General features: G+C 31.3%; 1 protein-coding gene across 2 annotated transcripts in view; it reads right to left on the reverse strand.

The window, feature by feature from the left end:
- LOC149898135 (uncharacterized) overlaps window positions 1–2199 on the reverse strand; it is a 34939-nt gene extending 32740 nt beyond the window's left edge. For both annotated transcript variants that reach the window (XM_090115358.1, XM_090115357.1), the window contains exon 1: window positions 1987–2199. The gene's annotated coding sequence lies outside the window, so the exon portion shown is untranslated. The remainder of the gene's footprint in view (window positions 1–1986) is intronic.
- Between the last annotated feature and the right edge of the window lie 3801 nt (window positions 2200–6000).

Raw genomic sequence — 6000 nt, forward strand, 5'->3', positions numbered from 1 at the left:
AGGAATTGGGGTTGATGAAAGATTATTAAGGGTAGACCTTTTTTGATTTGGACAAATAGAAGATGATGATGCAAAATGTTTATTTAATGAGTCAATATCAATATTGGTGGGAAATACATTTGAGGCGCATTTACCAACTCCTAATGTTTTTAAAAATTTCCATATTTTACCCGTGTCGCCGTTCTCGACGGAGCTATGGATATGGCGTCTTTGTGCATCTCTACACAATGTATTGCAACGATTCCGGATATTTTTATACTTCTCCCGCGCAAAATCGGTTTTAGCAGATTTGAGTTTGGCTTTAGCACGATTTTTTTTATTCATTAGAATTTTTAATTCTGGAGTAAGCCAGGGCGCCGGAAGGTGCTTAACTTTAATACGTCTAAGAGGTTTATCTAAAGTAACTGTAATGAAACATCTCTGCATATACTTAAAGGTACCTATTTTTTAATTATTAATTACTATCGATGCGCCCCGGCTGCGCTCGTGGTACATGTACAGCCAAAACACTGCTGCTATAAGCACAGGGATCCATTGAGTTACTATGAAGTACGTAGTATTTATTTATTTATTTATTTATTTATTAGAGTAACACCACATCTGACATCATACATAATATAGAACATTACAAGAATAATCATTGAACATAGTACATATCTAAGATGTATAATACAATAATAATAATTAATATTAGTGTAGATATCTCAATATACCAAGGTATTTTAAAATTATTCATTATCACTGAGTATGTACTTTATTGAAACAGTGTAGTACAAGGCAATGAACTTGGCATCGCTTTTCATGCATAAATCCGGTCATTTCAAAGTTCTATAACCCTGCGATTAACTTTTTAGGCAAATAACCATCAAATAACATTACTAATAGGACAATGTTTATTAAATTTGTTATGTAGGTAAACATAATATTGTGTTATTCCGATATTCTAGAACGAAATGATAATCATTTGCGATTAAACAGCAATTTAACGTGTACTCTGCGCATACGCTTAGTGTAGTAAATAAAAAAGTAATTTTCAATTTACCTGTAAGTTCACATTGTAAAAGTTAACATCAATGTAAATATTATTATACAGGGTGTCCCACTATTGGTATACTAAGCGCGATAGGAACTTGTAGTTTTGCATGCACTGATCACGTAAAAAATACTTAAACAAAAAAAATTACGTCAAAATTTTTTTGCTAAATTTTTCCTGAAAATCCATGTTTTCGTCTCTAGCTTGGTGCAGCCGGCATATACCGCTTCGCTAATGTGAGCATTTTGTCTAAGAAAAACGTAACCAAGAGGAGGACTGAGTTTTAACAGAAAGCGACATTCCGAAACGTACTTACTACTTAGATCGAAAAAATGTAAAAGTTGTTTGTTTACTTCAGTAACAAAGTTTTAGGTGTCCCTACTCTTTAAAATAAAACGAATCTAATTATATATTTCTATAACAATTTTATATATGAATGAAAGTGATACCTTATATACTAGTATATTTTTACGCATGGGAGTGAATGACTTCCGTAAAAGGTTCCAACCGGTCTTATTACTTTCTAGTCAGGTCAGGCTTGATTTAAAGCTTTATGAGAGGTTAATTATAGTTTAATATATGTATGTTTTTAATTGAATTCTATCGAACATTGAATTTAAGTGATATCTTGAAAATGATGAAACCGCTGTAAAGACTAGCCACTTGTCCCGGCTCCGTTCGGCCGGGGATAAAATCAAAATAAATATAGCCTCTTTGGCTCAGGGAAAGTGTAGTTCTCTGCTGGTGAAAGAGTTTTTGCAATTGGTCCAGCAGTTTTTATGTGAAAATAATACAATCATCATACATACATAGACACAAAAATTCCCTCTTTAGTTTAGATGGAATCTTAAATTCTAATGTTTTAATTATATTTATTTAATTTAACGTTATAATATTATGTACTTACATGTACTCTAAATTTAATTTTTAACGAAATAAATGTAAAAACTTACCAAAAATAGTGTGTAATCCGAAATTAAAGCACCAATCACCAATGAAACAAAACACTATTCCAGCGAGTTCGAAATTTGAAATTTGAATTCTCTTTTACTTTTTTGTTTCTTTTTTTTCTTACTGGCTAAGGTCAAAGTCAATAGAGTATGAAGTTTTTTTTTTATTTGTGGTCGTGGTATACACGAGTAACGCGCGCGTTAACTTATTGATGAGTGTAGAGGCTTTTGCTTGGAGCGTAAAACGCGCGTGAAAGCTTCCGGATGATGTTATGCAGTATGAAACAGGTTTTTTTGCGAGATATAAAAACTGCTTCATATGTAGGTAGGTACTTTATAAGAGCATGTATTAAATAGTATTTTATTGCATTACAAGTATATGAAGTAGGTAAACAGTTTTCCATAAATATATGTAATTTCAATTATTCTTATCCAAATAAATAATTATTATATATTTTGGATTTTATAACATTAATAAAATGAAATCTTTTATATACTTTGCCATCATAACTTACTAGCTAAGATACATTCACATTACCTAGAATGAAATACATTTAGGCTAAAGTAAATTCTCATATAGAATGTTATTTGATTCGCTTAAATCACTTCTACTAAAACCAATTTACAAAAACTGTATTAAGTACTAAGAACATAAATGTACCTATTGTGTGGATGAACTTGAATAGAATTTTTCGTTTCTCAGAAAAAGTAATTGCTAGTTTTTAAATATTTAATGTATTGACTATATTTAACTAGCAGAGAAATCAATACATAATGTGATTATTAGAATACCCTATACTTTCTTTCATTTTATGGTAACAATGAGCTATATTTTGTGAGTTGATTATCGATAGTAAGTTCAACTTTCATATACGTTTTTAAAAAATATAATTTTATTAAAAAAAAAATTGAATGTATTGTCACACGTTTGCATAAAGCTGTCATCATGCAACAGGTGCTAATCCACGACATACCAATCGGACTTCATTTCGGCCATTCCTAAACGTTTGTTATTAAATTTCTTGATTGGATGATTTGATTCTTAAATTGCTATTTTAAAGTTTCTTTGACGTGTATTAGATACTTAAAATTATTTAAGTGTGTGTTTTTAAAAGTTTGAATATTAGAAGACGCGTCAAAATATTGTATAAACTATGAAATAAACATAATAAAGCATTTTTTCTTTGTTTCAAAAGGTTTTCTAATACTTTTTTCCTAACAGACCAAGACCAATCTTAATGCAAAATCTACTACCTACTACTAATATTATAAAGCTGAAGAGTTTGTTTGTTTGTTTGAACACGCTCAGGAACTACTGGTCCGATTTGAAAAATTCTTTCGGTGTTAGATAGCCCATTTATCGAGGAAGGCTATATCATCGCGCTAAGACCAACAGGAGCGGAGCACAGCAAAGCTAGTTCAGGATATAAAATAATGCGTAGTGTCCACTAGTAGGTACGTCATTAGGTAGGTACTGTTTGTTCTTATTATAATATTCCATTTCCTTGTAAAACTACAATAAAATTGAGGTCATTAATAACTCTTTGTTACTAAACAAATAAAAACGCGTCCTCACATGAAGGTTAATAAAAGCGATCTGATAAATTAAATTGCTTTTAAACATTTCGTATGATTCCTCCATCCGTTTGTAATTTGAGGTCGTTTTTTACTATTTGTTTATACTTTGTTAATACAGATATTAGATTAAATAAAAACTACGGAAATTTTTAATCGAATGGTATCTATAATCTATGGAAGTGGTATCTTATTCTTCTTAAGAATGCTTCTGTATGTCTGTTAATTTTAATATCTAAACCATATCATCACCTAGTTACTTATGTAACATACGGACAGTTCTTTATAAATAATAGCTCGGTGTATTTAATTAAATAGCGTTTAATAGAAACTTTTTGATTACAGGTACTCCTTGTCAGAATTAACTACAAAATTGGTGTGTTCTGAAGGTGTCAAAAGTAATTAGATGATTGAACAGCTACATCTCGAAGTTACCTATAAGATAAACGTCGATATATCCCAATTCCCATAGTAGTTTAAACTTTAATTTATCCTAATTTATGCAGCTCGCTTATTTTTATTCATTTATTTATAATACTATAACCACCATTCGCATAGTTATACATAAATTAGATAATTCACAGAAACTAATTTACATCTAACTCTTAAAATTTAAGAACAAAATATACTAACAATAAATCATTTCAGTTGGACGAATTCTACATAAGTAATTTAAATAATAATTAATTAAATCCATAATCAGCGTAGCTTTCTAATTTTACAACAAAATCAAAGCTCAAACAGAATAAGGTTATTTCAGGTCAGATTATAATAACACTAGCTACGCCCCGCGGTTCCACTTGCAGTGCTCCGCTCCTGTTGATCTTAGCGAGATGATATATAGGCCTTCCTCGATAAATGGGCTATCTAACACCGAAATAATTTATCAAATCGGACCAGTAGTTCCTTACTAAGTGCGTTCAGACAAACAAACATACTCTTCAGCTTTATAATATTATCACGAATAATTTATTTCTAAAATATTTATCACAAAGATATTCCACATGAAAACGAGTGAAATCTCGTAAATCTGTCATTATAATTACGCAGAACATATCTGAGTCGGATAAAGAAATATTTTGAAACAATTGAAGCGTAAAGAAGGATTTTAATATTCATTTGCTGAGCAATTATTACTAATGAGATTATGTCAATGACCTGCTAGTATAGGAGATGCTGAATTATTTGTAATGAAATATTTGCAGTATTTTCACTATCGAAATATGTAATGAAACCTTATGTAATTTCTTAAAGTTTATATTTAAGTACATACTTATCTGAATTATTCCAGATATCCGTATCAATACCTACTTACAAGTGAATAGAAATGTGTACGTTTTACTTCCTATCCTATGTGTTTTTAATGAAATTTTATACAGCGAAAACTGTTTCATAGTAAACATTATCGTGGGGAGTAATAGCCAGACCTCATCCGTATACTTAACACCTTCATATTATCTACTTAAAGAGTACATACCAAAATATATAAATCATGTATTGGCAAAATTAAAAAAATATGTATTATAAGCAAAAATATCTCCAACTCTTAGACTACAGTCATCTAACATGATATCCACGCTACACCGGCTCCAATGATTATAATCTCTTTGATGCGATTGACATCTTGACTTCCACTTGCTAAATATTTTTAGTATTATATAACTATGGTGGGTGTATCATCACTACATAGTATAAAGCAAAGTCACTTTCTCTGTCCCTATGTATATATCGTCCATATGGTCAATGTATTCATTCTTCAACCGCGAGTCACCATAAAACTTAACAAGAATTACCATGGTTTTCATCAATTCCCAATATGGGTGCATTCCCTTTCACCCAACTCTGATCATTATTATAATTAATTGCATGCACTTTCACTGTTGTCCGTAACCCGTTATCAAAACTTGTCTCTCGTGAGTGACATACGATATTTATGGAGCTGTTATATGAAAGCTCATTGATTTAAAGTTTGCAGATGCGTTGACGGCTGAATAGAGAATAATCGTATATTCTAATGCGGGCTACTCACCTACCTGCAGCAGGGGCAATTTTGGAGTTGCACCCTTAATTGGCTCCTTACTTGTGAAAGTTGTGATGTGTGTAGGCAAGCAAGAGCAATTTTAGAGAACAGATGAAATTATTCCGACCACCCTGTAACTGAGATTGTGCCTGCGAAGCATAGTCACGTCAGGGTATATCATCTTACTTTTGGTATAACAAGGCAATTATCTCAGGCCTAAAAATCTATCAGATTTTATGTTATACTAGCTTACCACCCGCGGCTTCGCCCACTTTGTCTAAAACCTAATAAATTATATACTAAAACCTTCCTCTTGAATCATTCTATCTATTAAAAAAAACCGCATCAAAATCCGTTGCGTAGTTTTAAAGATTTAAGCTCATACAAAGGGACAGGGACAGAGAAAGCGACTTTGTTTTAGA

The sequence above is a fragment of the Colias eurytheme genome, chromosome 23, assembly GCF_061535395.1.
Source record: "Colias eurytheme isolate Ceu_HAF_F1 chromosome 23, ilColEury1 Martin Lab GWU primary, whole genome shotgun sequence".
In the NCBI taxonomy this organism is placed as follows: domain Eukaryota; kingdom Metazoa; phylum Arthropoda; class Insecta; order Lepidoptera; family Pieridae; genus Colias; species Colias eurytheme.